The sequence below is a fragment of the Muscardinus avellanarius genome (assembly GCF_963383645.1).
Source record: "Muscardinus avellanarius genome assembly, chromosome: 10".
Lineage (NCBI taxonomy): Eukaryota > Metazoa > Chordata > Mammalia > Rodentia > Gliridae > Muscardinus > Muscardinus avellanarius.
In genome coordinates this window covers 26,777,629-26,804,117 of record NC_137796.1, presented here as the reverse complement: position 1 = coordinate 26,804,117, position 26,489 = coordinate 26,777,629, and the positions used below count along the sequence as shown (strand labels likewise).

Here is a 26,489-nt window from a genome sequence, read left to right as displayed (position 1 = left end):
ACTGTTACTCTTCTTCCATCACAGAGAGGGCCAGCAGCTTGCTGATAGTCTCTAAATTCGTAAACAAAAGGGCTTGGACTTAATAGTCAGATTCTGGAACACTGCCCTTAAATGCTGCTATTGTTTGAATACATACTAATTTACAAAAAAAAAAAAACAACAAATAAATCCACAACTCTGCAGAGAGAAAAGATAAGGGGAGCACCAATTTCCCATCAGAGATGTAAATAATGATGTCTTTTGTTTAATATCTTGCTCAGATACCTCTGTGTCCCTTTATGCACAGCAATGATTGTGCACCATCACCTAGAACACAGCACTATATATGCTGTGTTGTATACGGCCTTTCCACAGACAGGTATGTCATGGGCAGACTCTCAGGTCAGTAAATATGACCCATGCCATTATTCTTACTGAATCTCTAGTATTTCATCCTCATGGATGTACTGCTGCTTAATTAGGCAGCATTTCAATTATTAAACATTTTAAGTCTTTCGTAATATTCAACCTTTGGAAAGGAGTCTGTGGTCTTATCCATCCTCAATCTATCCTCCAGTCCTTCCCAACAGCTGCTTCTGTGGCTGCCTGGAAGATCAGTACAGCCCTTTTGCAGTTAATACCCATTGTGAAGATGACTAAGGGAGAACGATGCAAATATTAGGGCTATGTAAGAATAGAAGCAATTTATGATATCCTTAGCCAGTGGTTTAGGGATGTGTTTGTTCATTGAGGACACAGATGTAGACTTTTCCTTAGTTTTCTATTTAGACGTGAAGGATGAAAGAGAGAAGAAAAATTAAAAATATAAGAGAAGAAAAAATATCTAGAAGAGACAGGAGGATCGCTCTGGTTCGAAGCCAGCCTTGCTGGCTTAAGAGACCCTGTTTCCAAATACAAATATAAAAAAGGTCTGGGAGTGTAGCCCAGAGATAGAAGGGTTTCCAGGAACCCCAGTACCACCACCACCACCAAAAAAAAAAAAAAAAAAAATTACATTTGAGCTGGGTGTGATGGCGCATATTTGTAATCCCCACGCTTGGGAGGCCGAGGCAGGAGGATCACACAGGTTCAAAGCCAGCCTCAGCTACTTAGTGAGGCTCTCAGGAACTCTCAGCAACTTAGTGAGACTCTCTTTCCAAATAAAAATATAAAATGGGTTTGGAAGTATGGCCCAGAGGTAGAAAAGCCCCTAGGTTTCACCCCCAGTACCACACACACACACACACACACACACACACACACACACACAATTACATTTGGACGTTTAAGAAACATATACCATCAGATAAACCATTATTCAGTAAAAGTATACTCTAGTAAGCATATGTGTCTCAAATTATCTTTCTTCTCATCTCTAAGACTTTACTGAGAGTTTATCAAAAGGTAGGCTCTTGTCTATGGGACCCTGAGCCTTGATGTTTTTCTATGTTTTGATTATTGTAACACAACTCAAGAGGACAAACTTAATTCCCAGCTGCTTTTCTTCTGGGTGAAAAAGAATGGGTTTTATCCATTCTGGGTAAATTATTTCAAAGTTATCCAGTCCATTACAAGAATATTCTATTCCTTAAGCTTTGTGATCTATTTTTGTCCTAGGAAAACTTGGTAAAAGAGTTTTCTTTCTTTTTTCTTCTGTACAGTAAGGATAAGTTTACCAGAACATATCCAATATTAATTAGAACAAAAGGCAGTCTAGATAATGTGAATGTGCTGTGCTCACTTTAATGACTATTTTATAAGCTGGTAACTACTCTACCTGTCGAGACTGTTTTTGGCTCAGCATGATGCAAGTGCAGTTATTTGCAGGCTACACTCTACCCCATAACACAACTCTTGAGATCTGACACTGATTAAAAATAAAAAGGGCAAGTGAACAAATACATACGCACACGATCGTGTCCTTAAGAGGGCACTCCCTGGACAATACACAAGAGAGGGGTCTTGCAGGAAGCTGTGGATGGAGACTGGGAAGGTTTAAAGCTCTGGCTTTGGTAAGCACCCAAGTGAGCTGGAGGAAGGCATTTGTAAGAGGAGATTCTGTAGCATCGAAGGAAAACTCTCTAAAAGAGGTGGGTGTCTTCTCAGTTTATCTAAATTCTAAGGCTGTCAGCACTTGAGGGCTAGCAACATTATCCAAAGAAAAGAGTCAGCTCCACAACGCTACAAAAGGTGACCTACTGCATTGGGCTCACGACTACGTTTTGGACCCTCCTGGACCAATAGCCTTTGGTGGTGTAAAATAGACAAAAAAATTTAATATGCAGACCACATAACACTATTAAAATCAAAAGACATTTTTTTTTCATTTAAAAAAGTATTTAGAAGACAAGGCAACAATGTTTCCTTCTTGTCCTCTGGAGTGGGACCTATCAGTGTCTCCTCCAATGTTGCACTAGTGCTCTCTGGCCAGGGTCACTGTCACTGTTCTCTTCCCCAACCGTGCTGTCCACCCCTTCTGCCCCCTCTCCTTGGCCTCAGGAGTGGACATCTCTGCTCTGCTGGCTCTCTGTCCTTCCTTCCAGGCGTGCCTGCTCTGTCTCTATCGGGGGATGTTCTCCTCACCTTCCTTTTCCTGGGCTGTGTTTGCTATTGCCCTTCCACATGTCTAGCACCATGCTCTCACTAAGGATTTCATTGATGAGGTGGTGGTTTCTCTGGACGTGAGTGGTCGCTGCATGCTTCCCTGAAAAGCTATCATCATAATCATCTGGATCTGCAGCGGGCTGAACACTTCTCCTTTTTCCACCAAGACTCTCTGTCGACTCTTTTACTCTAATGCAGCTTCTGCCCAACTTTTTGCATTGATGTAAATAAGATATGCTGGGGAATTAGGAAAGGCCTTTGTAGATTTGTTGTACTCTATCTTTTCAGCTTCGTATTTGTTTAAATATTCTTGTTTTTCTTTATCGGTGAGATCTTCCACATTTCACCAATAATCTTGCCAATCTCCCACAGCTTTAGGTCAAGGTTGGAAGCCTTTACTTGGTTCCAGACCTTTCTGCTGTACCTCATGGAGGGCATCAGTGGCTTATCTGGAAGTTTTGAAATCGTAATACCAGAGGACTCTGTGATCCGGCTGTTAGTGCCCGGATTCCCTTCCAGTCTGTACCTGTAGGTGAGATGACTGTGTGGATTGTATCCCACAAACCCTAGTGTGCTAGGCATTTGTGTTGCAGGAGCTGGGGTGGGAGATGGGGCATAAGTAGGTCTTTTTTGAGATGTTGGGAGATTAAATTCTCAGTTCCTTAAGAATGAATCTGAGACACTGGGAAAAAGTGCCCCCGCCCATACCTCGGGCTCTACTTCCCTCTGAAAGTTTTATCAGACTCTCTTCTTTTAGGGCTGAAGGGACCCAGTCCACCTGAAGACTTGCCTAGGCCTACGCTTTTGTGAGACCTGTCTGTAGAATTGACCAGGGTGTGTCCTCTTCTTGCATAGGTAATTCTGTTGCTTTTAACAGAATACATCTCAATATAAGATGTTTTAGAATTTCAGAAGTTTAATAGGTTGAGCTAAAGTCCTGTTCAACCTAATGTCATACTCTCTGGCCTTGGTCTTTCCTCCTGAGCCCTATAGATTCTAACATGTTTTGTATTCTAGAATAAACATCATTAGTCCTTCAGACATGATGGTGATCTATGATTTTATATAGCTCTTATACCATACCTCCTTTTCTGTGACCTCATTTATGACCTTCTGATTATATCCTGTTATATTCAATTTAAACTGTGGGATTCAGAATTAGAATCCATGATCAAAATTTTCATCATCATTGGTATGAAAGTGATTACACTCATCTACAACCTGCAGGTGTTAGGAAGAAAAAATAAGACACAACCATATTTGCATGGAGGACACAGATCTAAGGAGAGAAGAATCTTTCAGAGGCAATTTCCTGTGCAATATCAGCATTTATTTAGTTCTGACCTTTGAGCTATGGGCAGTGGGAGGCAGCTTTTGTTTTCCTTCCCTGATGCTGATTTTCAGGCATGAAGGTGCCAGCAGGGGCTGGTAAATGCCAAGGCTGAGGTCTCGCCTTTCCCTTTGCCTCCCTGAAGAGTCATGAGGCACTCTCTTCTTTCATAAGTTCTTTCCCACCTGGTAGGTGAGAGGCCTGCAGAGCCCACCTCAGCAGGACTTCCCGGAGTCTCAAAATGAATAGTGAGTGGCTCCCTACAAACTCATGAGTTTGGTGAAATGTAACATGAGACTAAATGTTCCCAGATGACTAATAGCAAGAGAAAGAGAAAGAGCTAGAAGTGGTGCTGTAAGCCTGTTATCTAAAGTACATGGGATGCTGGGACAGGAGGGTAGCAGGTTCGAGAACAGCCTAGCAATGTAGCGAGGCTTTAAGTAACTTACTGAAACCCTGATTCAAAACAAACAAACAAGGGGTTGGGGCTGTAGTTCAGAGGTAGAATCTCCTTGGGTTTAATCTACAGTGCAAAAAACCCCAAACCGCCCCCCAAGCCAACAACACAACACAAAACAAAACAATGATAACAACAACAAAACAAACAAACAAACAAAAACACAGAGAGAAAGGGAAAGAGAAAAGCTTATGAAGAGTATTTAGTGTAGCTTCCATTGGGGCCATATTTTTTTAACTGCATTTTGCTGGGACAAACTCTCAGACTTTTGAGTCATATTTCAAAAAGATTTATTTATTTACTTATTGCATTAAGATTGAACCCAGGGGCATTATATCTCTGAGATATGAGCATAGGACTTTTTAACTTATTTATTTATTATTTATTTATTTTTATTTATTTATTTGTGGTACTGGGGTTCCTGGAAACCCTTCTACCTCTGGGCTACACTCCCAGACCTATTTTTATACTTTTTAAAATTTGGAAACAGGGTCTCTTAAGCCAGTGTGGCTGGCTTCGAATCTGCGCCATCCTCCTGCCTCTGCCTCCCAAGTGCGGGGATTACAAGCGTGCGCCACCACGCCCGGCTTATTTTTTTCTTTTAAACAGGATCTAGCTAAGTTGCTGAGCTAGAACCTGTGATTCTCCTGTCTCAGCCTCCCAAGTAGTGGATTATAGCTGTGTCACCATACCCAGGGATATGTAAAAAAAATTTTTTTTTTTGTAATACTGGGGATTGAACCTATAGGCATTCTACCTCTGAGCTACACCCTAGGTCTATATTTTTGGGGATGGGGTTATTGGGGATTGAACCCAGGAACATTCTATCTCTGAGCTATACCTTCAGCCCTATATTATTTTTTATTTTGAAACAGGGTCTCACTGAGTTGCCGAGGGCCTCAGTAAGTTGGTGAGGCTGGCAAGAAACCTGTGATCCTCCCGTCTTAGTTACCCAGGTACTGGGATTACAAACATGCGCCACCATGCTTGGCTCTATTTTTTATTCTCTTTTTTTCCTAAATGTAGATCATATATTTTATTTCATTTTAAAATATTTATTTATTTATTTACTTATTTATGCTTTTGTTGGTATATTATATACCAGTATTGGGAAGAGTTTTCAAAATGTATTAATGTACCAGTATTGGGAAAGATTTCCAATTTTAAAATATGTCTTTGGTAGTAAAGAGAGCCAGCAGCTTCAGGAAAAAAGGGCCTTTTTACATTTCTGAAGAGAGGCAAACTCCCTCTCTGAGGAAATCCCAGAGTCTGGATAAGCAACTGAACACATTTTGGAGTGTAACAAAAGGTGTGGGGGTCTGTGCTGGAGACAGAGCTGCCCCTCTGGCCCAGAGGGGACAGATCTGGCTAGGGTGGAGACAGAGCAGGATACCTGGGTTAGAGGCAGGGCAGCACATCTACATATCAAAGGACCTGCCATGGATCTGTTCGCTGGCCATAAGAATGGTCCAACTGTTGTGTCTTTTGTGAATTCATTCGAACACCCCCCTCTCCCATGCCACTCCTGAATGGCATGGGGCTGTAACTTTCTTCTGTATTTCTATCTTTTTAATAAACTCCTTTAAATCTTCAGCAGGACTTTGGGCTATTGCATATCTATCCTTAGCTCAGGACAAGAACCTGCACTTTTTATTTTTTTTTCGGGGAATTATTCCCAGGGGTCGAACAAAGATCCCTGGGGATGGTTCCCCCAGACAGTAACAGTCAGAGTCCAGGAACTGCAACATCTTATAGTCTCCCATCATAATATAAATCATGTTGGCAATGACATACATGCACACAGCACTTCACGCCTCCCCCGCCATCCCTCCCATCCCAATACAGAGTGCCCAGATTGACATTGGTATGTTTATATGTATACACATAGTCTATGGTAGTATTTCCTTTATTGAACCTCGGTTTTCCTCCTCCCCTACCCTTAGATCTCCTCCCTGGCTCCACTGAAGTTTATCCGCCATCATCTGGAGTCTCTCTTGAAATAGAGTCTCACTAAATTGTGGAGGCTGGTTGTGCACTTGTGATCCTCCTGTCTCAGCCTCCCAAGTACTGGGATGAAAAGTGTGGGCCACCACACCCGGCCCTTCTAAAAGTTCTTAAGAAGTCATTCTATTTTTGTTTCTAGATTTTTGTTTGTTCATTAGGTCTATTTTTAAATTACATATCACTTGCTAGAAACTATGCCAAGTCCTTGGAATACAAATATGAATAGGAAAATTATAGTTCCTTTCTTATCAAATGTGCAGTGCTCACTAACACACACAGGTACACATATGCACACACAGCCAGAGAGAAAGAGGTCAGTGAGAGGGATTGAACAGGCGTCTGTTGTGCTTTGTATATGAAAGGACATAAAAACACTCAGAGATACTTCGGGTGGGATGGTCAGACAGTGCCTTTCTGATGGTTGAAGAATTAAGCAAGAGCAGTGACAAAAAGCCGTGCTTTAGTCTGCTGGAGCCATAACAAGAACTGCAAACTGGAGACTTAAGACAACAGAAATTTATTGTTCTGGAAGCCTGAAGTCTGAAGTCAAGGCATTGACTGTGTTAGGAATTATGGAGGCAAAAATGGGCATGGATGGACAGCAAGGAACAGGCTTTATTCAGGGATAACATCCTTGAGGGAGTCACTGACTGGGGAAAGAGTTCTTGAGAGTCAGAGGCCTGCTACCTTACAGGCTTGGGACTTTTTATGGAAATTTTGGGAAGCGGGTAAGAAGTAAAAGTAGCTGTATATTCCTCCGATTGGTAGGCTTTAACATTGGGCCAGAATTGGTAAATTTATGGGCTGGGTCAGTGTCTTCCTGCTTTTCACACCTTTTCTTGGGTTTCTTTGTTCTCAGTATCCACCGGCAAGAGCTCATGGCCAGACCTCACATGCCCACAGACTGAGCATCCTTCCTCTGAGGGAAGTAGGGAAGGATTCATTTGGGGCCTCTCTCCTCCCTTCTGGTAGCCTCTGACATTCCTAAGATGGCCATCTTCTCTGTCTCTTCATGTCATTTTCCCTCTGTGTGTGTCTAAATCTGTGCCCAAATTTCCTTTACACACACACACACACACACACACACACACACACACACACACGTTATTGTGAGTTAGGGAGAACCCTGATGAGCTTGTTTTAACTCTTGCAAAAGTTGCTTTTCCAGATAAGGTTACATTCTAAGGTCCTAGAGTAGAGTTAGGTCTTCAACATATGTTTTTGGTGAGACACAGTCCAGTCTGTGGCAAGTGGGAAGGATAGTGAGTCAGGGAGAAGAACGCACGTGGAAGTCCCTGGTTGGAATGGAATTTGAGGAGCCGGACACAGGAACTAGCGGTCTGAATAGAGAGGGTAGAGGAGGAGGAGAGAGGAAGCTCTGGAAGCTACAGGAACATCATGGATATCCATTCAGTCTCACTGCTGGCAGCTGCTGCTGTATCTCTCGGGGGACATGCAGGGAGACATTGCTAAGATAGCTCTTTTTCTTCTGGTACTTCATGACATTTGGCTGGGAATGGGAGACCCCTAACTGGTCACGGTAGTTTCCAACTTAGAAAAATTAATTTTTCTTGCAAGTCAAATCACCACTGTTGTATCCCCTGGCTGAGAAAGAAACCTCAAGGGCCATCCTGTGAATCGTCTCCAAGTAAAACTGTGAAACACAGCAGGACACGGTTTTACACCACCTCAGACTCAGATGCCAAGTGGCCTTCTCCAGGGATCACACCCCTGCGCTGGCTGCCTGGCTTCTGTCAGGAAGCCTGTGTACGTGGTGCAGAGGGACCGGACCCAAAAGAGGTGCAAATTAACATGGTGGAGTTTTGATCTCACATCAACTCAGTTGCTTTGGGCTTAGTGTATTTAAGAAATTGAACTTTAGGTCATCTGTGTCTTTCTTTTGACTATCTGTTTTCCTCAGAGCCTTTAAAACAAAAAATGCGTTGACATGGATCTGAGTCTATCTTCTAGATGATCTTATTTCTATTTTCTTCAGCCTGTCTTAATCTACTGTCAAGCATAGAGGTTTATATTTCTTATTGTATCTCATGAGTAAGCCCTGAGCTAGATTCTCCTTCATTATAGTGATCAGTCTTTACTTTTTATACTTTGAACTTTATGGATGCATTGACCCTTTAATCCTTAATCAAACTTTCAAGGTAAGTATCTTAATTGAGTCTTAAAGATAAGGAAGCTGAGATGTAGAGAACTTCTATGGCACAAGAGAACAGCAGAATAGCCAGTGTCAGCAGCATGGCCTGGGAACTGCTTGCCTGGGTTTAAAGCCCACCTCTGCCATTCCTGCCTGTCTGACCATACGCTAGCTCTTTAATTTATCTAAGTCTCACTTTTCTTATTAAAAAAATAAGGGTGATAATGCTACTCACAGCACAGATATAAATATTAAACAAGTAATTACTTATAAAGGACTTAGCCAGAGCCAAGCATCGTGGTGCACACTTATAATCCCAGTACTTAAGAAGCTCAGACAGGAGAATCACAGGTTTGAGGCCAGCCTCTGCATTTAGCCTGGTGTCAGACACATAGTATGTATTAAATGTTGGTAATTATTCAAAATTGGGTATGAATCTAATTGCAGAACTTACTAGTTATGTGCGTTGTATGCACTGAGATCCAAAAGGGCAGTGTTGTGCATAGTTTTGTAAATCAAGGTAAAGAGTTTGGATTGAATTTCAATCATGATGCAAAGCCTTGGAGAGTTTCAACTAGAGATATGGAGAGATGTGTTTGAGGTTTCATTTTTTATTTTTTTATTTCTTTTTTTTTTGTGGTACTGGGGAAACAGGGTCTCACTAAGTTGTTGAGAGTCTCACTAAGTAGCTGAGGATGGCTTTGAACCTGTGCGATCTTCCTGTCTCAGTCTCCCCAAGTGCTGAAATTACAAGCATGTGCCATCACTTCGACTACTGTGTTTTAGTGGAAAGGTTGAGATCAGCCAGGTGCAGTAGCACACACCTGTAATCCCAGTGCTTGGGGGGCTGAGACAGATGAATCACAGGTTTGAGGCCAGTCTCAGCAACTTAGTGTGGGTCCATGTTTCAAAATAAAATAAAATAAAATAAAATAAAATAGGACTGGGCATTTAGCTTAGAGGTAGGATTCCCTTGAGTACAATCCTGAGAACCAAAAAAAAAAAGCATCCAGAAGGCTATTTCAGACATCTAGGCAATCTGTATGGTGCTCAGGGCCATGGGAGAAATGGAAGCTGAGAGAAGTGATCTGATTTATGATCAGTTGTTTGTGAGGCTAATATCTGACAAATTTATTTATTGATTGAATATGGGAAGTGAAATAAGTAGTTGGTGTTAATGCCTATGGGATGATATTGAGAAAAGCAAGGAAGGAGGAGGTTTGAGGAGGGTACCATCATGAGTTCTGTTGGGGGCATTTTGAGTATTAGGCATTATACTGATTTGAGAGACTAGTTGATTAATCAATGAATAAGTAATACGCTTTATGGAATTTTTCTTATACCATGGTAACTCACCCAGCAAAAAGAACAGTCGATGAAGTTCACTTTGATACGAATATTGACAATGGTCCTACTGAAAAGGTGGCAGAAGATCTGTGTCCATGAAAGGAGAAAGGCAGGCACCCTAATCAATGAAGTTAATAGAACTGTGACGTGATTCATGGTTCACATTTCAGCTACTCATAAAGAAATAAGTGATCATTCACAACATTCAGGCATTTGGAAGTTAGAATCTCACCAGTCATTTGTATCTGGAAGAATATGATTTTTTTCCTTTTAAAAAATTGAAATGAACAGCATATTTAACACTATCTATACCAAGAATTTCAAAGGAAATGAGAAGCACGTGTTACATGCATCAGTCTTAACCATATTAACTTAAATCAGAGACGACAGCACTGAAGCACAGCCTTTCAGTGTATAGGAGAAGGATCAAACCATGTCTTTTTCATCCGTGAGTCATTGATAGTTAGCCTAGGTTCTGGTAAAGAGTGTGGGCTTTAAAAAATTGGGTAACCACTATAAAAAATGGATAAAGAATGAAAGAGGGGACTGGAGATGATATAAGTCAGTAGTCAGTGATTAAGTGCTTTTGCATAGCACTAGCACATTCATGGGGCCCTGGGTTTGATTCCTAGTACCACCACCACAAAAAAAAAAGAAAGAAAGAAAGAAAGAAAGAAAGAAAGAAAGAAAGAAGGAAAGAAAGAGAAATGAGTAAGGGTAGGTCCTAAGCCATAACTGACATTCCTATCTCTATGACACTCACCTTGAAGATACAGTAAAGCCTACCAAAACTCACCAAAAACTTGAATTCCTAGAATTCATATGAGAACCAAAGATTAGTATAATCTCCAAGGTGACTCAAGATTGAAAGTGACAGCCAAAGTCACATATTTGTAAACTCAGACTTAGGACATTCCCTAGTGTTATAAAACTTAGAAAATTCTCAAGTCTTATGCACTTATTGTGTCCCTGCCACCTGTGCCAAATTAATATGTTGAAGTCCTGTAACCCCAGCTACCTCAGAAGAGACCTTAAGGTCTTTACATGTTGATCAAGTTAAAATGAGGCCACTGGGGTGAAGCCTAATCCAGTCTGATTGATGTTCTTACAAAATGAGGAAACTTGCCCAGAGATACACATATGAGGAGTCACAGGGAAAAGACAGCTGTCCACAAGCCCTAGAGAGAGGCCTGGAGCATCCTAGTCTCATAGTCCTCAGAAGAAATCGGTCCTGCTGGTTTTAAGCTTTTCATCTTTAGAACTGTGAGAAAATGAATTATTACTATCGGAGCCACCCAATCTAAGGTACTTTGTTGAGGAGGCCTAGTAGAATAATATGCCCTAGCTATGAAATCCAGGTTTCAACAATTATATTTAGATATCAACAGTCAGATTGCTTTTATTTTGGCTTTACATATAATCTACCCCAGTGCTTCTTAAACTCTAGAAGAATCACCTGAAGAGCTCATGAAACTACGGTATCCTGGGACCTTGCCACAGCAGATATTATGTGGTGCCCCAGAATTTCCATTTGCCTCAAGTCTCAGGTACTGCCGATGCTGCCATTCTGCAGACCAAGCGCTGAGCAGGACTGATGTAGAATCAAATGAACTCATTTTAGGAATTCTACCATTCATGTGAACCAAATTGACAAATGGTTCCTCATCTCATTCCAGGCCTCTTAATAGGGAATCCGCATGGGATTTCCAGGGTTCATATTTTTGAGAAGTGTATTTTAATATAGACTTTGTGTCAAAGAGAGCTGCTCTAAGCCAGGCATCATTTGAAACAGAGCACTTTAAGAAACTTATCCTGATGTGGTTGAGGAGGAGAGGGTTTTGAAGGATAGGAGTAATTGCTGCAGCCAGATGTCTACAGTTGCAAGTGATTGAAAATGGTGGCCAGGTCAGAGAATGCTAATCATCCATGAAGTGGGCTCGCCAGGACTCTGACACCTAGTCCCTGGGTGCACTCTGCGGTAGGTGCATCTTTGCTGAATAAATACAAAGTGAACTTGACGGGAAAGGAGACCTCAGCAGTCCTCCAAAGGCAATTTTGCAAGCTGTCTGGCTGTGGAATTAGTGGAATGTTTGCTCAGGGAGAAACAGCTGACGTCAACTTTGCTCTCTTTGTATCTCAAGGGCAGAGTTAGCCATGCCTCTGGCCAGCACCGACACCCACAGAGGGAAGAATGGCTTCCAGAGGGAAAGGTTAAAGAACAGGGCAGCTGGGCAGCCATGCTCCCTGTCCCTCCCTCCCTGCCCTGTTTGTCATCTTTCTGGCAAGGTGAATTCAATGCCCAGTAATTCCTTCTGACTTTCTAAGAGCTGGGGGACACAGAGTGTGAGAAAAGTCATTCTGGCACTAACAGGATTAGCTCAGCTTCCTAACCTAATCACTCCAGCCAGAGAGAATAAAGAAGAGGGCAATGAGCAGGGTAGAAGGGGAAGTAAGGATAAATAAGAAGTTTTCTTTGAATACCAAGAGGTGAGTGTGTGGGTCTGTGAGTGTTTTGTCCAACACGCAGAGGGTAGCCTCTTTTCTATTTAAGAAAGCCTGTTAAATATAAACTGGGGACTTGTTTTATCTCTGCACACCTGAGAAAGAATCCCAAGGCCTAGCACATAAGGTGCTGTAATTTTTTTGTTTGTTTTTTGGTGGTACTGGGGTTCCTGGAAACCCTTCTACCTCCGGGCTAAACTCCCAGACACCTATTTTTTAATATATATATATATTTTTTATTAGGAAACAGGGTCTCTTAAGCCAGCGAGGCTGGCTTCGAACCTGTGTGATCCTCCTGTCTCCGCCTCCCAAGCATGGGGATTACAAGCATGCGCCACTCTGCCCGGCGTCTTCTATTTTTTATAATTTTATTGATTCATTGTAATTATACATCATAGTGAATTTCAAAGTAATACAGAATATGTGCACATGGCACTTGGTACATTTCCCTCCACATTCCCATCTCTACCCTCCCCCTTCCTCTCGTTCCCTGTATATTGATAGTGATGCTTTCATATATGGACATAGCATTATTTGAACTGCTGCTTTCATCAATTCTCCTTTTTCCTCTTCCCACCTCCCTCCCCTGACCCCCTTTCACTATTTTACTGGTTTCTCTCATTTGTCTGAAGTCCCTTTTGTTTTTTATGTTTTTTTACTACTTTTATTGGTGCACTATAATTATAGATCTTAGTGAGATTCAAAGTAATACAAACACACATGCATGCATCACATGGTGTGTTTCCTCTGTAACCTACCTTGTTCACCCCTCCTCCCTCCCTTTACATGTTAGTGAGATTGGCAGGGAAACCTTCAGGTATGAAATAACCTTTTCTGAATTGTTCCCTTCTTTTGTCTTTGTTTCTTATATATCAGTAAGTAGTTACTCCTACCGCTAGAGTGTGTGTTTGGATATTCAGTTTTAAGCAATATAAATGCCTTAATGAGTTGGCAAGATAAATAGAAAATAACATAATGATTACCTCATGGATTATAGTATTTAGATAGAACTGGTGTTTGAATCTTACTTTTTTTTTAACTTACTAGCTTTGTGACAGTAGGCAGGTTGCTTAAGTTTTCTGGTTGTCAACTTTCTTATCTAAATAATGAAAAAGCTAACCACAAATGATTAACTTTGTACATCATAATTCTTTTTTTTTCCTTGAAGAAAGTAATGGGAGGGTAGAATCTTTAGGTAGGACAGCATAGGGATATTCTATGATACACACATTTTGCCCATGCAAGTAACAGGCATGAATGGGTTAAGTGACATATCACTTTGTATAAAGATTAATAAAACATAGCCCCAGCATTGATGAAGCTCATGGCACTCACTCGTAGCATGTATGTTTTCATACTTATTTTCTCTAGAGAATGGAAAGAAATCTTTGAGACTCTCCTAGGACCAGTTTTAATATTACCATATGCCAAGGTAGAAGTGACATATGTACCTTATAGACTGGACTCAGTGCTACCTGCAGGGAATTTCACATCACACAGCTCTTTTTCTTACCCCTGATTTTCCTTCCTCTGGTTCCAAGATCTTAATTCCCATGCTAACTGAAGGCTTTGAGAAGCAATTTGAAGAAAGGTTGAATGTACTGAGTCAAATTAAAAACAGAGGCATTGTGTGTCTGGAAATAGAATAACACCAGAGACTTTTAAAGCAGGTGATAAGCAAAAGATGTGGGGAAAATGGGTGATACCTAAGATGGGTAAAGTCTAGAGGAACATTTGTATCTATAGATCTGTCAGGTTAAGTGTGAAAATGATCACATTTCAATACTACTTAATGCACCCCAGCACTCATTATTAAAGAAATAGAAAAGTAGGAACTATAAATTCTAAGCATGAGGAGAAATGAGGATTCTCCTTTTGAATCAATGAGATTGATGAGTGAATGATTGGCAGAATGAGTGAGGTTCACTTCTGATGCTTTTCTATTGGATTCTCAAAATTGTGTTTATTCACTTAGTCATCAAGTTTTATTTGGTGTCCTTTCTGAGTTTTTAGGTCATGGATAAGAAGTAGAAAGAAATATATTAAAATGTATTTAGAAACAAGTGGCAAGAAGACGTGAGAATGAACCATGTGATTCAATCCTAATGGCTGTAATAGAAGCTTATAGGAATATTACAGGAAATAGATAGCATGCATGAATTGAGGTAGTGATGAGAATATTTCTCAAAAGATGTAACTTTTAGAATTTTATTATTTTTTAATTTATTGGTGCATTATAACCATACATCATTATGAGGTACAGGGTGTAGAGGCATACAGGCATATATTACTCATTTAGCCCTTCCCCAGTTTCCGCCCCCTCCCTCCTCCTCATGTTTGGCTTAGTGACTGACTTTGATGTGTTTGTGAATGGACATCATGTGCATTAGGCTGCTTCTCTCTTCCCCTCTCCCATCTTCCTTAGTTAGGTCGACAGCTTCACTTGTCTGATTTTTCTCCTTTGCCTAGAGTTTCTCCTATGTCCCACTTCCTCCCTAGCTTTTGTATATTAGGGAGAACATCTGACTTTTCACTTTTTGTGACTGGCTAATCTCACTTAGCATAATGTTCTCCAGTTCCATCCATTTCCCTGAAAATGAAATAATTTTGTTCTTCTTTATGGCTGAGTAACATTCCAGGGTGTACATATCCCATAGTTTTGTAATCCATTCATCTGTTAATGGACATCTTGGCTGCTTCCATCATTTGGCAATTGTGAATTATGCAGCTATAAACATAAATATGTATGCATTAGTATGGTAGTTCATTTTCTATTCTTTTGGGTAGATACTCAGAAGTGATATTGCTGGGTTGTATGGTAGGTTCATTCCCATTCTTCCAAAGATGCTAAGACAATAAATGGCTCAATCAAAAATGGGCAAGAGAACTAAATAGATACTTCACAAAAAAGACATTCAAATAGCCAATAAATATATGAAAAAATGTTCAACATCATTAGCAGTCAGAGAGATGCAAATCAAAACTACCCTGAGATTTCAACTCACCCAAATAAGAATAGCAGTCATTAAAAATACAAACAACAAATGCTGGTGAGAGTATGGAGAAGTGGGAACTCATTGCTGATGGGGTTACAAATTAGTGCAACCACTTTGGAAAACTGTATGGAGGATCCTCAGAAGATATAATGTTTGAATTAAGTCATATATCTTTAAATGGATTATTATCCTAGTCTTCTTATTTTTATTTGCTTACTTACTTTGATACTGGAGATTGAACCTAGGGATATTCTTCATCTGAGGACAATCTCCAGTCCTATTTTTTTTGAAACAGGGTCTCACCATGTTGCTGAGGGCCTCACTAAGTTTCTTGAGGCTGGCCTTGAATCTGTGATCCTCCTGTCTTGGCTTCCCAAGTACTGGGATTACAGGCATGTACCACCATGACCAATCCTAGTCTTATCTTAAAAGGTTAAATGATGCTTGGTAAGGTTTCTTTGAATCAAACGATAATTGATTAAAGAACCTACACATTCAAAAAATTGGTCATAGAAGGATATGGTATGAAGTAGGAATCAAGCTTCAATCACTAGGTCATATTGATTATCTATCTCTATCATCTATCTATCTATCCATCCATCATCTCTTTCTCCTTTTTTCCTTTCCTTCATGCTCCCCTTTCTCTCTAACTCCTCTTCTTTTCCCTTTTTCTTTTGTTCTTTCATTATTTCCCCCTTAGGGACCTAATAGTCCTTTACCCTGAATGTCTCTGCAGAATTCAGATCAAATGCATTTCATCAAAGTAGCATCTTTAGGATAATCTCTTCCAAATCTCTTTTTTCTGGGGATAAGAGGAGGATAATGTTCAGCCTTTAGATCAGCTATGAATGAATCCTGGATTCTGACTTTTGCCTGGTTTGTTTTAATAGCCATCTTTCATGACTATTAAAAACCAAACAAAGAAACATTTTACTGTTGGAAGGCACAATGAAAGAACATATAATTTAAGCAAAGCCTGAACTAAAACATTGTAGTCTTATATCTAAGTTTTTCATTACCATGAAAATGTAAACTCTTTTTAATTTTTCTTTCCGAATGGAAGATACCAGATGTTCATCTGTTACCACGAAAGTCTATTTTAATTGGCAGCCGTGGTCTCAGAGTAATTTTAAATTGCTACCAGGCTGTCACTTCTGCTTTTGCTGACTTGCAAGGAGGTTTAATGTTTCCCCCACTGGGCTAGACTTTATCCTTCTATTTGTAACTTTTGGATCACTTCAATTTATGACTAACTTAGATGAGATTTAAATAGTTCACAGAATTGCAGTGAAAATGCTTCAGAGTAGAAGTACAATGTTTAAAAAAGCGCTCTGAGGTCCAGTTATATGTTTCCATAGAACTTGTTATATGGAGACATGTGCAGCAGTTAGAGGCATCCAGGTGGATGAAAAACAAGTCCTCTAGAAATATTGTAATAGTCCCAGAAGGACTGTTGGTTAAGCAACCCCCTTCACATAAGATCTATTTAATTCAGCCATTAGAGGAACTGATGGAATTAAAACTCTGATTTCTTGTCAGTCCCCTTGCTGAATACAGGAGAAGCTTTTATGACAATTGTGCATGAATCTGAATGTTGAGAAGTGGCTTTTGAAGATTGCGTGGGGCAAAAGAGAATACATGGAGCTGGAAACGAGAATCTGGAACTTAGCTTTTCTGCTAGTTGATCATGGGAAGCCTTGTTCTGTAAAATGGGGATATTGGGTAATAAGGCTCCAGAGATTTGTCTCCAGTAAAAAGAAGCTTTAATCACTAGATCAGTACTGATTATCTATCCCTCCCTTCTGCCTCCTTTTTTTCTCCCTTCATCCTTTTTTCCTTTTATCTCTGACCAATCTTCCTCTCTCTTTTTATAATTATATACAGTGAGAATATAATTTATAAATTATATAATTTATAAATCATAGAGAATATAATTTATAAATTATATGATATAATTTGTAAATTATAGAGAATATAATTTATAAATTATAATTTGTAAATTATATGATATAATTTGAAAATTATAATTATAATAATATAATTTGTAAATTATGTTCTCACTTCACCTACTATGATTTTTTTTTTTTTTTGCTTTACCTCTTTCTACTCTGGAGCTCTTAACTTTCTCCACATATAATCCCAATGACTCCTGTATTCTCTGAGGATAATCTTTGCCATAGTACAGAGACTTGAGAGAAAAACATACCTGGTCTGAATTTTACACCTTGAACAAATAATGAAAATGATGATGATAATAATAATAATAATAATAATAATAATAATTGTTATAATGTATTATTAATAGTTATATTAATCATATCATAAATTATTTTGTTATTTAATTACTATCATTAAGGCTATACTTTCAGGGATCATATCTATAGTATGTTAACTACTATCATTATATTATAAGTTATTTTAATAACCAATATTTAAAATCAATTATTTTAATAATAATTATTATTATCTCGTTATATTTTTAATACCTAGTATTATCAATCCCCAGTGCCAATAATGATAATAATAATAATAGTCAATTTTCTGCTTCTGTAACAAAAATACCTGAAATCAGGTAATTTGTGAAGAGTAGATGGCTTATTCAGCTCATGTTTCTGTAGGCTGTTTGGTCCGAAGTTGATGGGTTCCATTTACTGAAAACCTTCTTTCTGGTAGGGGCTCTTTACAGAGTCCTGAAGTGAAGTAGGGCATCCTAATTTTGAACATCACATGGCAAGAGGGGAATATTCAAGGGACAGAGCTACCTGGCTTTGATAATAGAAGCACTCTCAAGATAATCTGTTAACCCATGAATCCTACTTAGTCCTACCTACAGTCCTTCACAATGGATGTTAAATTTTAAAATTAGTTTTGGTGGGGCCATTCAAGCCATGGCATAGAGTTTTATCTATCACAGTTTGGTTTTAATTTGGTTTTAATTCTCCTAATAATGAAAGGAGTCTAGTATCTTTTCGTATGTATGTTCACTGGCCACTTGCACACTTTCTTACGTGAATTTTCCGGTGAAGCATTCCCTCCCCCCTTTTTTCACATCTCTTAATGATATTTGCAAAATAATGTGGTTTTTTAGATATAAGTCTTTTGATAGTTTTTATTTTCCAGGGCTACTGTAACAGTTTTCTGCAAACTTGGTAGCTTAAAACAGTAGATATTGCCGGGCGAGGTGGCGTACGCTTATAATCCCAGCACTTGGGAAGCTGAGACAGGAGAACACAGTTCGAGGACAGCCTCAGCTACTGAGTGAGCCCCTTCACAACTCATTGAGAACCTGCTTCAAAATAAAGAATAAAAAAATAGGACTGGGAGGTGGAGCTTGGAGGTAGAATGCCCCTGGGTTCCATCCCCAGTACCGCAAGAATAATAATAATAAAAGTAGGCATTAATTTTTCACAGTTGTGGATGTCACAAGTCTGCAACCAAACAGCAGGGTCAAGCTTCCTTGATGTGTTGAAGGTATTTGCTTCCTTTCCTTTCTGGTTTCTGATAGTCGGAGGCATTCCCTGACTTGGGGCTGCATGCCTCATCTCCATTTCCACTGCGCATGAGCCTTCCCAGGGCTCCCTCCCTTTTGATTCTGTGTCCCAAATTGCCCCTTTCCATCTCTTTTATGGACAACACTCATTGGATTTAAGGTCCTCCCTAAATCCAAGGTGGTTTCATCTCAAGATATTTAATTGGATACATCTTCAGAAACTCCATTTAAAATAAGAGTGTATTCACAGGTACCAGGGGTTAGGACTTAGACATATGTTTTTGGGTGACACTAACTCACCCCATTCACATGCTCTCATTATTTTTTACACCCTGGGGCCTGTCTCTGACACTCTCTTTTTCTATCCCCATTTGCCTAACTCCAAGTTTCAATCTCTCTTTTTAAAAAATTTCTCATTAGTTTATTTATTTGCTATTTTATACTTTTAATAACAAACTGAGCTTCTTAAGTTGAATGTGATATAATTTATAATTTTTTTCTTTTATTGTTAGAAAGTCTGGGTTTCTGTTTAAGAAATGTAAATCTATCCCAAAGTAGTAAAGCTCTCCTATATGTTTTTAACCAAATGTTTATTATATTTTTCTTCTACATTTAGTTCTACAATCCATCTGAAATCAACTTTTGTGTATAGTGTGTGGTACAGGTTGAAGTCTATTTTTCCCTTTTTATAGATATATAGTACCATGCTAATTATTGAAAAGAATATTCTTTTTCAATAAGCATGCTCAGAAAACTGTGTGTGAATCTGTTTTTATGCTCTGTTTCACTGATCAATTCATGTCAGTACTGCCCTGTATTAATTCCTATAACTTTATTATTAGTTTTAATATCTGGTAATGTATGCCCTCCATTTCTGCCCTCTTTAAGATTGTTATGATTATTTTTTACCTTTTTGCATTTCTATATAAGTTGTAGTATTAGCTAGTCAATTTATCTTCACCCACCTCCTACAGGAATTTTGATTAGAATTGGGTCCAATGTGGGGAGACTTGGCATTATTTATAATTCTTTATTTTTTCTTTTATTTGTTTCAATCGTATTTTATTGTTTTCAATTTAGCAGGCTTGCATATATTTCATTAGATTTATCCATAGGTACTTAATTTTTGAAGGAATCATAAATAATATTGATGGATGAATTTACTCTGTGTGTGTGTGTGTGTGTGTGTGTGTGTGTGTGTGTGTATGTGTGTGGTGCTGAGGTTTGAACTCAGGGGCATTCTACCTCCAAGCTACACCCCTAGCTGTTTTTAATCTTTATTTGGAAACTGTCTTTCTAAGTTGCTGAGTCCCTCGCTGTGTTGCTGAGGCTGGCTTTGAACCTGTGATCCTCCTATTTCAGTTTCCTCCTAAGTACCGGGATTTACAGGCATGCATCACCAGCTCTATAAATTTTATGTATTATCCAGCCACCTTGCTTCATTCACTTATTCACATAGTTCACCTATCAATTGCAGTTGTGTTGTCTGTGAAATGAGTTTTATATCATCATTTCCAATCATCGTGCCCCTTTGTTCTTTCATTTGCTCTGACTCGAAAGGTTGGAGGTCTCTGAGATTTCCTTTTGTCTCTCTCATCTCAGATCAGGTGTATTCTTCTCTGCTTCCCTTTTTTCTACTTCTATCTCATCACTGCTTTGATTTGTGACTTTTTTGTCTTTCCATAACTTATCAAAAGATTCTGGTGTTGGGAGCCTCTGTATCCTCCAATACTTTTTTTCTTTTGCATAGTTTGACTCTGTGTGTGTGTGTGTGTGTGTGTGTGTGTGTGTGTGTGTGTGTTTGTGTGTGTGTGTTCCTAGGGATTAAACACAGGGTCATTACATTATACCTCAGAGCTACATCCCCAGCTCTATTTTATTTTATTTGAAAATAGGTTCTCCCTAAGTTGCTGAGAGCCTTGCTAAATTGCTGAGGCTGGCTTCAAACCTGTGGTCTTCCTGTCTCAGCTTCCCAAGTACTGGGATTGCAGACGTGTGCTACCATACCTAGTTATAGCCTGACATTTTAATTCCATAAAAAAAATAGCTTTGACTCTGCCCCCCCCCACCCCGGGCTGGACCACGCTGTGCACGCCAGACCCCTGGAGAAACCAGGCCAGGTCACATGGCCCTGGGTCCCGGGCAAGGGTCAGGCGGGGCATGCCGGAGCCCAGAGGAGACGGGGCCCGGGTAACAGGACTCTGGACCCCAGGCGGAGTCATGTGGAGCACGCTGGACCCCGGGGGAAACCGGGCCCGGGTCACAGTGCTACTGAGTGCCTGATCCCACAACCTCCTCAAACCACACATACTGTCTTCTCTTATTAGAAAAAAAAAAAAGAAACAAAAAAGAAAAATGAAAAATATTGGAGAGGGGTCAAGAAGGCTGTGGTGGATGCCAGTATACTGGAGATGCAGACAAAACTTATCCAAACGATCTGGAACTTTTGGAAAAATTTCCCGTGAAGGAGGACTGCTTCTTCTCTACAGTCTTAAGAATATTGGATATCACCTGTAAGGAGACAGTTTAGCAGAGACCTAGGAGAAAGGCGGTGTTGGAAGTAGTCTCTATGATGGCGGGGGAGACTTGTATTCAGGAGAAGCAGAAATCGGATCCTACCAACCTTATTTATTGGAGAAATTACACCAAACATTGAATGCTACTGTCGCGCATGCTCAGGAACAATGGACAACATTCAGAGGGGAAAAAGAGCTTGGAAAGATTTGAAGTGGTGTAGTCAGTTGCAATGGCAGTGGCCAGTACTCAGGGGAGGCAGAGATCTGATGCATTACACCTGGAACCTTTGAAATAATAACCCCAGAGGCAGAATGTTACCACCACACACCCTCGAGAATGTGAGACAATTGGTTGGGCGAAGAGGGTGCTCGGATTGGAGCCTGCTGAGGGGTGAGGCCGGTGATGGACACAGAAAAGCTGGGATTGGAGCTTGTCCTGAGGCAAGGCCACTACTAAGGCCTCTGAGGCCAGGATTGGAGCCTGCTGAGGGGTTAGGCCGGTGATGGACACAGAAAAGCTGGGATTGGAGCTTGTCCTGAGGCAAGGCCACTACTAAGGCCTCTGAGGCCAGGATTGGAGCCTGCTGAGGGGTTAGGCTGGTGCTGGGACCAGCGAGGCCGGCATTGGAGTTTGCCATGAGGCAAGGCTGGTGCTGGGGCCTCTGAGGCCAGGATAAGAGCCTGCTGAGGGGTTGGGCCGGTGCCGGGGCCAATGGCCGGCATCGGAGCCTGCTGTGAGGCAAGGCCAGTGCTGGGGCCTCCGAGGCCGGGATCGGAGCCTGCCGAGGGGTTAGGCTGGTGCCAGGGCCAGCGAAGCCGGGATTGGAACCTGCCATGAGGCAAGGCCAGTATGGGGCCTTCGAGGCCAGGAGAGGAGTCAGTTGAGGGGTTAGGCCGGTGCCAGGGTCAGTGAGGCTGGGACAGAGCCTGCCTTGAGCTTTGGCCGGTGCTGTGGCCACCGAGGGGTGGCTTTGGCCGGTGCTGTGACCACCCAGTGAGGCTGGGATCGGAGCCAGCCGAGGGGTTGGGTCAGTGTGGGGATCAGCGAGGCCAGAATCGGGACCTCCCATGAGGAAGGGCCGCTGCTTGAGCCAGCGAGGTCTGGATCAGTCCACCGGGTAGCCAGGCCACTACTGGGGCCGTCAAGAGTGGGGTCGGTACTTGCAATGCGGCATGCACAGAGAAATATCGCAGAAAATAAAAACCAGATGCTTCCCCTAATCAGCAATAATTAGGAGGAAAGGGGCAATAGGAAGAGGTCGAGTCATAGACAGGGCCCTATAGTGAAGCAATTAAGGTGACCAATCAGAGGGTATGGAATAGGGGAGGATGGAGCCTCTTTAAAATTCAGGAGGTACATAAACAAATGTATCAAAGTTAATCACCAGACAAGTATGGGATGAGGGAGGGGGAGGGAATTGGATGGGGAGTGGATGAGGGCTGATTAGATGATGTGTGCTTGTATATCCTCTCAAGTCTTGTACTCCAATGTGATGTATGATTACAATGTACCAATAAAAATAAATTTAAAAAAACCTTTTTTAAATTGTGGCAAGGCATTGTGTCATATATATAAACCATAATTTAATTAAAAAATAGCTTCTTGTTGAAAGAAAGAATCGAATTGCTATTTCTTAACTTCACATTCCTGGCCATTCAAGATCTGAAGAGACCTTAGAGCCTGGTACTCAAACATGGCCTTAGGAGTACATTACCTTGGTTTTGAATTCTAATCATCCACTTACCAACTAGATGTTCTTGGGCATGCCATTTTATCTTGGTTTTCTCATCTGACACAGCAATAGTATCTACTTTATGAGGTTGTATGTGGGTTAAATGGGTCAATATATGTGAAGCACTCTGCAAAATCACCTAGTAAGCTTTATAAATAGTAATTTTGTTAATGTATTTCTAAAACTTTTATTTCCTATAATGGCAGTATTGACAACAAGTTATACCCGTTATTTATTAAGCACTTGGTAGGTACTAAGAACTCTGTGAAACACTTTGCCAGGCAGTTTCTGATTTGTAAGTATCATTGTGCTTCAGGAGCAAGCAGCAGTTGGTGACCTGTTTTCAGACCTTTCCCCCAAACCCCCTCCTCAAGCATGCTTAACCTTCTTCCGTGTTCACAACTTTCTCACAGTTTCCCTAATTCCTCTAAGATCTTTGCACTTTATTACTCTGGAAGAATCTTACCATTCTTTTCGTGCCCTCTGAAAACTCCTATTCTGAAGTGGAATAAAATGGAAGGGACAAAAAGTGAGATCCAGCGTCACAAAGCAGATTAACTGTAAAATAAAAGCATTAATTTCTTTCCCCTGCAGAATCAAAAGGCAGCATTAACACTGGAGACTAGGACTACCCTGGCCCCTTCATTAGCCAGGTTGATTCTTTACAAAGTGACTACATTGACCCTCTAGCTCTTTTTCACTGTTTCAAGACAGCCTCAACTCGGTTCTTCCAAGTGCCTCATCAGACTGTGCTGAGTTCGTGCAGAGCTTCCAGCCAAGTAAGGTATCTCAGCACGAGGTGTCAAACATAAGACAGTCAGCACTGGGAGCCTGAGGAAGAAGGTTCTCCTTGACCCTGCTCTGAGACTCGTGCATTCACAGAGAAGTGGCTGGCAGGCTCCCTTTGATGCAGAGAACAATGAACAGCAGGGATTAAGTTTCACCATATTCACATCATGGCCCTATATGTGTGCGTGTGCGTGTGTGCATATGCACACAGTCATTCTTAGCAAGTGTGGAGAGTCTATGGCCTGCTATTTAAAAGTAACCCACCCAAGATCGTAACTGGAGAGAAAGATTTCATGAACTAGACAGAGGTCATGGTAGATAGAGGCCTACCGGAAGGTCATTTTACATATGAGGAAATTGAGGACAAACAGGAGGTAATGAGTTACCTGTGTGCTTGTGTTTGATCTGTTTTCTCATCTTGTCTCAGTGTGGATAATAGGGCACAAAGTTCATTAGTCAGAGTTATGTTTAGAGTCTTCATCGGGTTCTTGCATGAAACAATAATGATGCCCTTTCAAAGTTCTTCTGAAATAATAATGATACATATTCCATACTAGATGGTCAATATTGTCAAAATCCTCCCTTCACAGTTTCTGTCACTCAGAGTTCCTCTTGGACAGTTTCTCATTCTAGTGATTTCTTCATTGTAAGTCACACATTTGAAGATAGAAACTTGCTTGTTAATATGGTCTTAGAGATGAAAAGGTAGAGTCTAAATTTCTTTCAGTGGGGCATACTTTTTCAAGTTGTCACAGGCTAGCATCATCTATATAGTTTCAAACCAGGCTCCAGGCTCCTTTTTTTTTTTTTTTTTTTTTTTTTTAAAGTGGTACTGGGGATGGAACCCAGGGGCCTTCTGCCTCCGGGCTATACTCTCAGACCTATTTTATATTTTATTTGGAAACAGGGTCTCTTAAGCCAGCTGAGGCTGGCTTCGAACCTGCACGATCCTCCTGTCTCAGCCTCCAAGCGCGGGGATTACAAGCGTGCACCACCACACCTGGCCAAGCTCATTTTTTTAAATAAAAAAAATTAAGTTTATTATTTCTTCATGGACTTTGAAGTAATATGCACTTATGATTCCTGCTCTAGACATAGATTACTACTTAACCTTAGAATCATTGCGTCTAAAGATTTGAGCTTCTGACTCAAAAGTTATAGTCAGGTAGCTATCAAACTTGATCTTTAAAATTTATTGTTAGAAGGTGGAATGTTTTCTTTAAAGACAGTCTTGAGCAGAAATCCAATATAAACAACTGGTAGCGATGCAGCTGCTGCGATTGAAGGTGTGTCATGGGGTAGGTGGATGAGGGTGGGAGGATAGGAAAGTTGTTGCACTGCTTTTCTCCTGGGTCCCTGGGCCTCCTCAATAGAAAAAGGAAACCTGAGGCATGCAGTTTGAAAACTACGGAGAGATCCTGTCTCTTAATTTTCCAAATCAGAAGACTGGGGTCTGGAGGGTGCTTGGAAATAATTACCAGTCATGCTTCTCTTTCCTGACAGGGCATCTAAAATCTGGACCAATCAAACCTTTAAAAGTAGCTTTGTAGCCGGGCGTGGTGGCACACGCTTGTAATCTCCGCGCTTGGGAGGCAGAGACAGGAGGATCGCGCAGGTTCAAAGCCAGCCGTGTGAGCTGGCTTAGGAGACCCTGTTTCCAAATAAAAATGTAAAAATAGGCCTGGGAGTGTAGCTCGGAAGTAGAAGGGCTTCCAGGAACCCCAGTACCACCAAAAAAAAAAAAAAAAAAAAAAAAAAAAAGTAGCTTTGTAAACTTTCAAAGCTGTGAGGTATAAGTATTAGGATGAATTTTATTTTATTTTATTTATTTATTTATTTATTTTTTGCGGGTCTGGGGATGGAACCCAGGGGCATTTGACCTCCGAGCTACACCCCCTGCCCTATTTTTTCTTTATTTTGAAACCGGGTCTCACTGAGTTGCAGAGGCCTCACTAAGTAGCTGAGGCTGTCTGCGAACTGCGATCCTCCAGGTCTCAGCCTCCCAAATGCTGGGATTACAAGCGTGCGCCACCATGCCCGGTTTAGGATGAATTTTAAACATTTCAACATATCGATCTCGTATAAATGCATAATTTGCTTTAAAATTGATTAATTTGAAATGTTTCTTTTGTTTGTCTTGTGATTTTTGTTTTTTTCATTAAATTTGATGTGTAAACCTTCCTTATATTTTTTCTATGCTGTATAATACCATGATATTCACCCTTATACCTGAGGTCTTGTCTGTGTACCTCTTTTGGGAATTCTCAACTCTGAATAACCTATTATTGTAGCAAGAATATGAAGATTGTGGGCAAAAAGACCAGTTTGAAAGAGGTGGATGAGCTTCTATCGTGTATCTTGTGGAAAGTTATTTAACAAAACTTAAATTTATAAATAACAATTGCATAAATTTATGGTGTATATGTGATGTTTTGATCAATAATACTGATTATCATATTTACCAAAGTATTCATCTCCTTGCCAACTCATCAATTTTTTGATATGAGAATGTTAAAAATCTGTTTGTTTTATTGCCTATCTTATGAAGATGTTCTGAACATTAAATTTATGATGTTAGTGCAGAACTGGG

At 40.5% G+C, this 26,489-nt stretch overlaps 1 pseudogene across 1 annotated transcript in view; it reads right to left on the bottom strand.

The window, feature by feature from the left end:
• LOC308268368 (SWI/SNF-related matrix-associated actin-dependent regulator of chromatin subfamily E member 1-like) overlaps positions 1–18,019 on the bottom strand; it is a 61,866-nt pseudogene extending 43,847 nt beyond the window's left edge. The window contains exons 1-2 of the transcript in view: positions 17,934–18,019; positions 2,563–3,208 (exon numbers count right to left, since the gene is read on the bottom strand). The product of the transcript in view is annotated as an SWI/SNF-related matrix-associated actin-dependent regulator of chromatin subfamily E member 1-like (transcript). The remainder of the gene's footprint in view (positions 1–2,562; positions 3,209–17,933) is intronic.
• Between the last annotated feature and the right edge of the window lie 8,470 nt (positions 18,020–26,489).